Genomic DNA, 9,985 nt, shown 5'->3' with positions numbered 1-9,985 from the left:
TTAACATATCATTTCAAAACCCATTTTCTAAAATCTCCATTATTTCCTCTATCTCATAGTTTTTATCCCATCTAATCCTTCCTTAAGCTTTTATCATACTCAAGGCATCAAAAACTAACAAAAAACGAAAGGATAAACTAGCAATTGGAAAACTTACCTTTGAGATATGGAGGAGAGCTATCCACGGGGGAAAAAGAAGAAAATAGATAATTTTTAGCTAACTTCCATTTTTCCCTTTTTCTCCTTATTTAAATACCTTGATAACATTGGGTTTTAAATTCATTTTCCCCTTAAAGGACCAAAATGCCCTATTAATCACCCACTACTACAATTGAGTCTAAACCACTATTCCAAATCATTCTCATGTTTTATCAATTAATCAAATAAATCCTCAAATTTTAAGTCCTTTCAATAAAGTCCCTAATTCGATATTTACGGCATTACAAAAGCAAATGAATTTACATCAGAAACTAAACTTAATCAAAAAACCAAAATTGAATAAGAAGATAAAACACTGAAAACATCTTATCAAGTGCGAATTTAACAAAACGGATTTCGGATTCAGACTCAAGACGTCGAAAAACATAAAACATGACTTTTCAGAAAATTTGACTTTTTTGTCAAAATCAATAGTCAACGATCAAACTAGTCAAAGTCAACGGTCAGACCAGTTAACGGGTCGGGGTCAGGTTGACTCTGTCCGAGTTGACTCAACGGGTTGACTCGATTGACTCTGTCAACTTGATTGAGTTAACTCAGTTTTCTAGAAGTCTCGGCTAGAAAAAAAGGCCCACGCGTGGTGGAGGTGCGTGGAGGCGTGCACAGTGGAAACAGAAGCTGTTTTGAACGACTGATTACTCCCTCAGCAGCTAAACATCATTATCAAGCCAAAACAACCAATATTAACCCAATAATCCAACCAAAACATCAATCAAAAATTAAATAAAAAGAAACCGAACTTACCCAACTGTGGATGGCGAAAAACCAACAACAAAGTGACGATTTCGGTTTGGTTTCGATCAGAATGGAGCAGGGAAACAGATGGAGTAGCGGTGTGATGAACGGATCACCCAATCGACCGAAAAAAGTGATTAATTTGAGGCGACTAAATAGGTTTCGACGAACGAGGAGGGTGAGCAGTGAGTTTCCCTTTCTCATACGCGATGAATGGTAGTCGATTTTGGAGGTTTTCCAATCGGGGTTTGGTCACAGGTTGCTGTTGAGGCGAATGGCGGGGTGTCCGCTACGAATGGCCGGAAGACGGTGGTCAGCAGTAGGTTATGGGGTGGCTGAAATGAAAGGTTGCATTATTTTTTGGGGTTTGCTTGATTTCAGATGGGGAAAATAAATCTATGGAATTCTTGGGCATTCTCCTTTGTTTTGGTTAATTTACGGGGATAGTCCCTGGAGTTCTCAAACTTTCAAAATTAGCCCAAAAATTTTCAAAAACTTGCACTTTAATCCTTAAAATCAAATAATTTATTCAATAAATCTATATTGAAAATTGGGTGTAACAATTTACCCTAAAAATAAATAACTTTGCAAACTATAGCGCTTTTCACGAATAGGTGCCTAAACTATTTTTTGGATGATCACGGTGTCTAAAAGTTACCAACATTACCATTTTCCGTGAAGGAAGTTAATTTCTATTGTTAAGTGAAACATGTCACAATCTGATAATTTTAAAAACTTTATTTAAAATTAAAAAATTATAATTATAATTAAAAACACATAAATTTTGAAATAACCCAAAAATTTTGAAAACCTTTATTTCAACCCATAAACCCACGTCTACCACTGCCCTTTGCTGTCGACGAAGCTCCACCCGACATCACCTCTCCGATGACCAAAACTCCTATGAAATCTTAACCGATCGATGACCAAACGATGGCAATTTGACGTTTTATAGCTCGCGAACCCCAGGATGAAAATCACGATCCCATGTGATTCTGATGGCCAATTGGTAGCAACTACGACAATGTATTACTAGGAGGATGTCAGGGACTATTTTGACGACGGTGATCATGGCCAGAATGGGCGACGGATCAGGGTTAAAATTTGAGGATATTGGGGTTTTTTATAATTTAAGAGAAATTAAGATTTTTATAAATATGATATTTTTAATATATTTTAAAATAAATTTTAAAATTATCATATTGTAAAATGTGTCAGTGAAAGGATAAAATTAATGTTTTGATGGCTCGGGCACCTAAAGTGATAATTTTATAATGTTAGACACTGCGATCATTCAAAAAATAGTTTAAACATCTATCCGTGAAAAACACTATAGTTTGAGCACTTATTTTATATTTAAGCAAAACAAAATTAACAAATCTAAAAAAAATCATAAAATGAACATGAAAGATACTAAAAACAATCAACCCTATAAGAAATCTAACTGTTAAATGCATTTGGTACAGTTTTGCTCACTTAAAGGATCAGATCATGCCATTTTGTAATGGCACTTTCTGAGGATGGCGGCAAAAACAAACACAATTTTATAGATTAATAGCCCCCATTTTCATTCTAGGTTCCTTGGATTTGGACAGCCATCAAATGTTTACTATAATTATAATCTTTCTGCCGTACTTTTTTGCGTCTATGAGCTTCATTTGTATATCTTTAAAAGGGAATAATGGAATATTAGGCAAATTTTGCAAAAGCAATACTAATAAATCTTTTGCCTATCTACAACTATTAAAGGCTCTTTGGTTTGTTTTTATAGGCATCTTCCATTACATGTTTTAATGGTGTTATTCCGATTCCCATATTGTATTTTTTTAAAGCCTAAAGCACAAGGGGAAAAGGGGGGGAGATATGGTATAAATATGAGAAGCCGAACAATTGTATATTGGGAATACAGATAGAAAGAAAGCAAGCAAAATAGTGAGACTTCGAGGGCTTTGATTTACATAAATGGCTATTAAAACTCGCAGTTACTCCGTCGATGGCAAGCGCGTAATGACAATTGATGAGTTCAAAAGAAGGCTAAAGAAACTCGATGAAGATAAAGACGGAAAGATTAGCAGAGATGAACTTGCAGATGCCATAAGAGCCTAAGGTGGATGGTTTGCTAGTAGGAAGAGCAAAGTGTGGTATACGATCCGTGGACGCCAATGGTAACGGATTTGTTGATGACAATGAGATCAAAAACTTCGCAGAGCTTGCTTAAAAACATTTAAAAGTGAGGATTTTGCATTTTTGTAATGTTAATTTGAGTCGTATGTTCATCGGTCAATTGAATTCTTGAAATGAATGAGTTAATTATCCAAACAACCATACAGTTTCTTTCTTCTAATGCACTCAAATTACAAATAGATTACTTCAAAATTTGTGTAGGAAATCTTTTTGAAAGGTCAAAGAACAAAGATATCCATATTATATCAGCATTCTGATATTTGTCGTCCACTGAACTGTAGATTGAATACAGAAATCTCCTTTGAACTAATGGAGAAGATTGGTTTTATATGAACAATTAATACCTATAATTAACACTACCCCTTCTTCCTTTGGAGCTTTAATGAATGTTTCGTAAGGAATTGGATGAATTCACTATACAAATTATCAAATCGAACTACTCAGAAAGGCTAATAAATCAACTGAGAGAACAAATCTTTTCTTTGTTTGCATATCAAAATTATTTTGGAAGGCGGGCTCTGCCCTTTCAGCGGCACAGTGGAAGCTCTGCCAACAGACATTGCCGCGTATAACCTATATTTTGCCAGCGGGATCTTTGTTATTAGAAATCCGAGAGAACTTCAATGGCAATGGCATGTCACTTGGACTCTTCTTTTCTCTAATATTTGGCCTCTCGCTTGAACTCTTAATTTCCCTAATATTATCCCTGTCTGAAACATATTCAGACATGTGCATGAAGATATGATCAAAATATATGGAAAAGCATTAAAGAATGAATTTACCTATGCCGGATACATACTCATATCAGACACCTACGAGTCTAAGTAACATAGGCAAGGGCAAGTTGCATCCCAGAAATTGCAGGCAAAGAGCTAAAAAGTCTACTAAATGTCTAATATCCACTGTTCTATGGGTAAAATAAACTGCCACCCATTTTCCGAGCAGAACCTAGAAAGTAATTGGCAGATAAATACCAGTTCACCCCAAGTTTTTAACAACCACGAAAAATTGAAAACAAATACCTGGATCGGTTCAGAATTATAGTGGAAACCATTCATCTATATCAGTATCCAAATGCTCAAGCAATTTATTCTAGCTGACATCATATATCAATCAGAGGTGGCGACAATTTCCAGAAATTCCATGAATTAAAATCCTCCTAGAACACAAAAAGGTAAGATACCCCCATAGAGAATTAAACAACACTGAAAATTTATAGAACATGTTATCAGAAGGTGACTATGTTGCTCCAGCTCTTCATTTTCATTTGAAGTACTTGCATCTGACAGATATTTGGATATGGGTGCGAGAATATGTCCCTATAGAAAAAATTAAACATACACATGTCGGGCACATACATGTATCTAAAACTCACACCCAAATATGAGTAACACTGGAATATTAGATCTGACATTATAGATTTCACCCAAGTGCAGAAGTGAAAATCTAGAAGAAAGTGGGGAACGGTCGGGTCTCTTCCCTAAAGAATAACAAAATTCAGCCTAGTTTCTTTTCCAACTATGTTTTCGAAACAGAAATATCCACAAGAGGTCCCATTAATAGTAAGTTTTAAGTCAATTGATAATGGACTACAGCTTTGGAAACAAACTCGGCCTAAAGAATAACAAAACTCAGCCTAGTTTCCTTTGCAACTATGTTTTCGAAACAGAAATATCCACAAGAGGTCCCATTAATAATAAGTTTGAAATCAATTGATAATGGTCTATAGCATTAGAAACAAACTCTAGATTGAGGGAAATAAATGGAAAAGAAAAGGTAACCTGCTCAAAAGTAGTTACTGGCGGAAATATGTCATGCACAAGACCATGAAGGGAACTATAAGATTTTGCGTCAACAATGTGATTGACAACAACCTCACCCTGCAAATTTGAAACTATTAGAAGAGAAGTTTGGGACTATAATATTAAAAGCAATCGGTTGTCTTTCTTAGGCATCAGAACCTTGGATAGAATACCTTTGAGTTAATAATGAAGATTTTCCCTTTTGGGATTCCAACCTTAAGATAGCTGATTTCATCTGTATCTCGATTCCCAAAACCAGCATAGAACGGATTGATATCAGATGGGAACAATGCTTTTATTTCCTATAAGTCAAAAGATGTCAAAGTGCATTAAAATGTTCCCAATTTGCAACATACCTATCATTGACCTATCTATATTAGAAATCTTTTACATCTTTACAACTCTCTATCTATATAATGCATAAAAGACAGATTGATATCACATGAAACGACTTCTGACCAAAAACTTATTCAAGAATTGAATAACCTAGTATTTGTTTTATAATTCAACAATACAATTAAAATTTCATTTTGTTGAGTGGAGGAATAAAATAAGACCTCCCTCAAAACACTGTACATTCCTCTCAGACTTGCATGCAACCCATTCAACTGATTAAATTTTACACCATTGGGATATAAATATAAAAACTTGGAATGCACAAAATAATTATAATTTATCTGTACAGCAAAAATATCATATCAGAAGAAAGTGTCTGAGAGCAGAAAACTAACCTCTAAGCATGCAATCTTGAATTCATGAGGAGCTCTTCTAATAACTGAGAAGAATATAGAATGTTTCAATCCAATTAATGTGATTTAGAGATCTTTTAAGGAGGGGAAGGAAGCGACAGATAAAATATGCATGAAGCATTAACTTTTAATAAATAAGAATAATAACCTGCTGTCTCCCTAACATAGCAGTGGAAAATGCAAAGGTTATTTGATTCATCCCATCTTTTAGATTCAATGATGCCAGCTGTTCAGAGGTTGGAGTAATTGCCCTAATTATCTTCTTCACCGGCTTGGGTGTAAGAAAATTCTCATCATCGTCACTAGCAACACTCTCAGCATCCAGGCCTCTGGTATCAACTGCATCCAGTTGCATAATCTTCCTAGATTTTGATCTTTTAAGAGAAAAAGGCCAAAGCCTCCATCTTCCACTCTGGGGAACTATGGCTTTTGATGGATCTCCTTCGATGGATTTCCACACTCTGTCAACAGGTATCATGCCTTTGGGTTCAATTATTTCTTCACTACCAAATGCAACCATTCCTAACAGAATAGGAGCTGCTGCATCCCATGGAAAGTAACAGCCATCAATTCGAACAACAAGCCTATCATTCTTCACAACAGCTGCACCTAAAGAACTAAATTTCTCGCTTTCCAGTTTTCCAGCATCAAAAGCTTTAGAGGCAGCTGCTGCACCCATCCCTTCATATAGCAAGTGTTTGCAAAGAGATACCTCTGCACAAAGAACAAAGCACAAAGCATCACTTTCCACAGAAAGACAGGATATTTATTCTATGTTTAATTAAGATCATAACAATTAATATGTTGTACTTCCGCATGACTCTATGGGTTCATCCATTACAGAAAACAACTAATTTGTTGAATGATTTTTCTACTCTCCTCTTGCATCATATAAGGGACTTATAAATTATAATTATAACTCATTTCAGTGCATTCTGCAGTAAACAAATGTAAGAAATACATGATAAATTGATAACTTAGTTCTTTTGTTTATTGAAGAAAAAGATAACTAAATTCTCTCACCGACAGCACAATTGCGAAGTTTATTTTTCAGCTTCCTTTAAGTCTCAGTCTCCTCTCTACTAGTACTTTCATGTACTAATTGTTGTTCCTCATCTGCATTGGACCTTATCTCATTTGAATCATCTTTCTTGATTGATATCATCCCAATGGTTTCAGAATTTGAGCCTATAGAATGGCTTACAGGTCCGTTGTTGTTTGAATAGAGCTTGGCAGCAGGAGACTGCATAATAGGAAGTGATTCTTCCAGCCACCCAATTTTTTTACCAGCTACTCTGTGATTTCTAGAAATATTAATAGGATTAGAGATGATCCCTGACTTTTCTATGGAGTTTTCCATATTAGCTGATGAATTCTCGTGAACAAAGTTGTCAGAATTTAAATATGACTCATTATTCACATGACATAAACCATTTACTTTTTCATTTTTCATACAAATTGAAGGAAGATCTTTATTTACACAATCTGTCTCATGGTGCTTGAATTCAGCAAGGTCGCTGAAAAGGAATTGATCATCCTCAGAAGTCTCCGATGATGGAGCATTGCTCATTGGATGAGATTTCATCCCTGGCACTAGCTCAGTAGTTCTTACCATTGTTTCAGCATGAACATGTACTTCCTCATTCCCTACATCAGGAAGGCTCAGTGTCTGATGAGTTTGTTCACTGGAACCATTCAATGTTATTGCCGATCTCTCTGAAACAAAAGACTGAAGACTGTCTGAAACAGCCTCCTTGTTGAAAATTTCACAAACAGGTAAACCAACATTGTTTTCATTATCAGCTGCTTCTCTATCAAACTGCTTGTCCTCGCAAGGTTCAAGCTTATGTTGACATTGCAGATGAGAGTTTCCAACACTAAATGGCTGTCCCTTGTTCCAATATGTAATGGGATAAGGGGGAGGTAAGATAGTAGGCTGCCCCCAATACTAGGTTGAGAGCAGCTTCCATAGGAGACCTCCAAATTATGAAATGCCCTCTATGGGACTCGATCCCACGACCTCAAGGTTAAGAAACCTTATGCTCTACCAACATTATTACCATCAATAGCTCCTGAAATATTGGCTATTACTTCTGATTTTCCTTCCATAAAACCTTCACATGATGACAAGGTTCTACAGAGGTCTGTTTCCCCTTTATCAATCATAGAAGACTGAAACTTGCTTTGTTCAAAGGACGATGTTCTAGCACTAGCATTGTCATTTAAACTATCGTAGACAATATTAGTGGACCACTTCGTCTCCAACAGGCCTGCAGCAATCTCAGCATGCTCCAAGGAATCTAATCTCATTACACTGCCACCATCTTCCCCATAATCATCCCCCTCTTCTGAACTCTGTTCTAAAACACTATCTAACAACAAAGATGGTTGGGAAGATGTCCTACCAACAATCTTACCTTGGCTCACATCAATTTGCTCTGCGGAATTTGACTTACCACCGTCAAAGTTGAAACTTAAGGATTTCATTGGTCTCCTATTACCACAGGATGGTTCATCTGATTCATATCCAGAAGGAAAAGGAAATGAAAAGGCTTCATATTCCTCGTCCTCAATGTCTACCCCCTGAGAAAGTATGCTTCCCCTTCATGATCAAGAAACAAGTGGAAATTGGGTTCAAGGCCATTAACATTGATAGTAACTACCTTTGCCCTTGTCTTTAAAACCCCTTGAAATTTACCAAACCGAACATACCAAGGCGATGATTTGAAGCTCCCATCGGGTTGTTCCACTACAATTATATCTACAGCCCCACCAAAAGGATGAAATGGAGCTGAAACAGAATATACACCGCGAGAGATATAGCTGCCTAGTCTCCCCACCACGTACATCCTCTTGATCTTGAATTCCTAAGAACTCCCAGATCTCAAATTACATTCTCCTGATAGATAATGGGTTTGAGATGAGGGAATGTTGGAAACTCTAGAGCTTTAAATTCTCCAAATACCCAAACTGTAAAATATCAATCCATAATTAAGGAACCCCAATCAATCAAAAAGAGGAAACACTGTTAAAAAAAAGAGGAAACCTCCTTGTAAATGAACAATGTAAACATAGACAAAAATGCATAAATTTGGAAATTGTTCAATGCATGGTGACTCACAAAAACGAAACAACGAATAGCTGAGAAACTTTCTCTTGTTGTTCAAAGCATAAACTCTCTTTGTCAGTTATGAATTCAATGCAGATATAGAACGGGGAAAATGAAAAAGAAAAGAGAAAGGGAAACGTACCCAATCAAAACCCAAACAAAGAACCAACAGCTAATTTGTAATGGACGAATTAAAGCACATTCATATTTTTTTATTCCCAACTTATTCAAAAAGAAAATATCTCTCTCCCAACATCTAACAAAAGACAATGAAAAGGGAAAAGGAAAGGATTTAAGGGCGTGATAGAAAGAGGGCAGCAGTTTCGTGATCTCCTATGTCCAGGAGGCATGCATCATGCATGAGAAAATCAGAGCGTTTCTAAATTCTAATCTTTTCTGTTTCTGGTTTTGATGACCGAATGTTTTGTAATTTGTTAATATACTTTTAATGAAATATAAAATTATTTTTTATTATCCAATTCATTCACAATCTAATTCAAATTAAATAAAACGATATCTAATTTATATATGATTTTCTATTCAAAAATAATAATTTATACATGATTTAATTTATACATCATATAATCTTAGAAGTTTAAGATAATATTATTCGCACTAAAGATTATGAGTTCAAGCAATTTTACCTCATACTATTGAAAACAACGAATCTTTATTTTGTTTTTTTATCATATTCTTATCAGAGTCAGATCGAGAAAAATTTAACAATCAAATAAAATGAAAATAAAATTCCGCGGACAAATATTTATTATTTCAATATTTAGTTCAATTATCGGGTTAACTCATAACCTATCAGAATCAGAATAAAAAGAAATGAAGTTGTCTCCGGTTTGTTCTACCATATTACCTGATAAATCATTAAGATTTGTTTTCAATAAAATCCTATCTATTCACGAGGTCCGTCATCCTCATCGCTTAATTTAAATTAAATTAAATTAAATATTTAATATTAAATTTAATAAAAATGAAATAAACTTGGGTATTAAGTCAACCTTCTCAATCTTTATTGAGTTAAGTTATATTTTTTTAAGGTGGACATGTATGTTAATAATATTTATTTCTTGAATGAGATGAGTACAAATAAAATTGTAAAACGAACATCATTAGTAAAATAGATAACTTAACTAATAAAATTTCAAAACAGACATGTAACTACTCTTAAGTAGATA

General features: G+C 35.0%; 1 pseudogene; it reads right to left on the bottom strand.

The window, feature by feature from the left end:
• Positions 1 to 4,210: 4,210 nt before the first annotated feature.
• On the bottom strand, positions 4,211 to 9,010 carry LOC120215542 (annotated as a pseudogene).
• Between the last annotated feature and the right edge of the window lie 975 nt (positions 9,011 to 9,985).

The sequence above is a fragment of the Hibiscus syriacus genome, unplaced genomic scaffold, assembly GCF_006381635.1.
Source record: "Hibiscus syriacus cultivar Baekdansim isolate YM2019G1 unplaced genomic scaffold, ASM638163v2 tig00110123_pilon, whole genome shotgun sequence".
In the NCBI taxonomy this organism is placed as follows: Eukaryota; Viridiplantae; Streptophyta; class Magnoliopsida; order Malvales; family Malvaceae; genus Hibiscus; species Hibiscus syriacus.
Note: the sequence above shows the minus strand (reverse complement) of the source record. Positions and strands in the feature narration are given on the sequence as shown.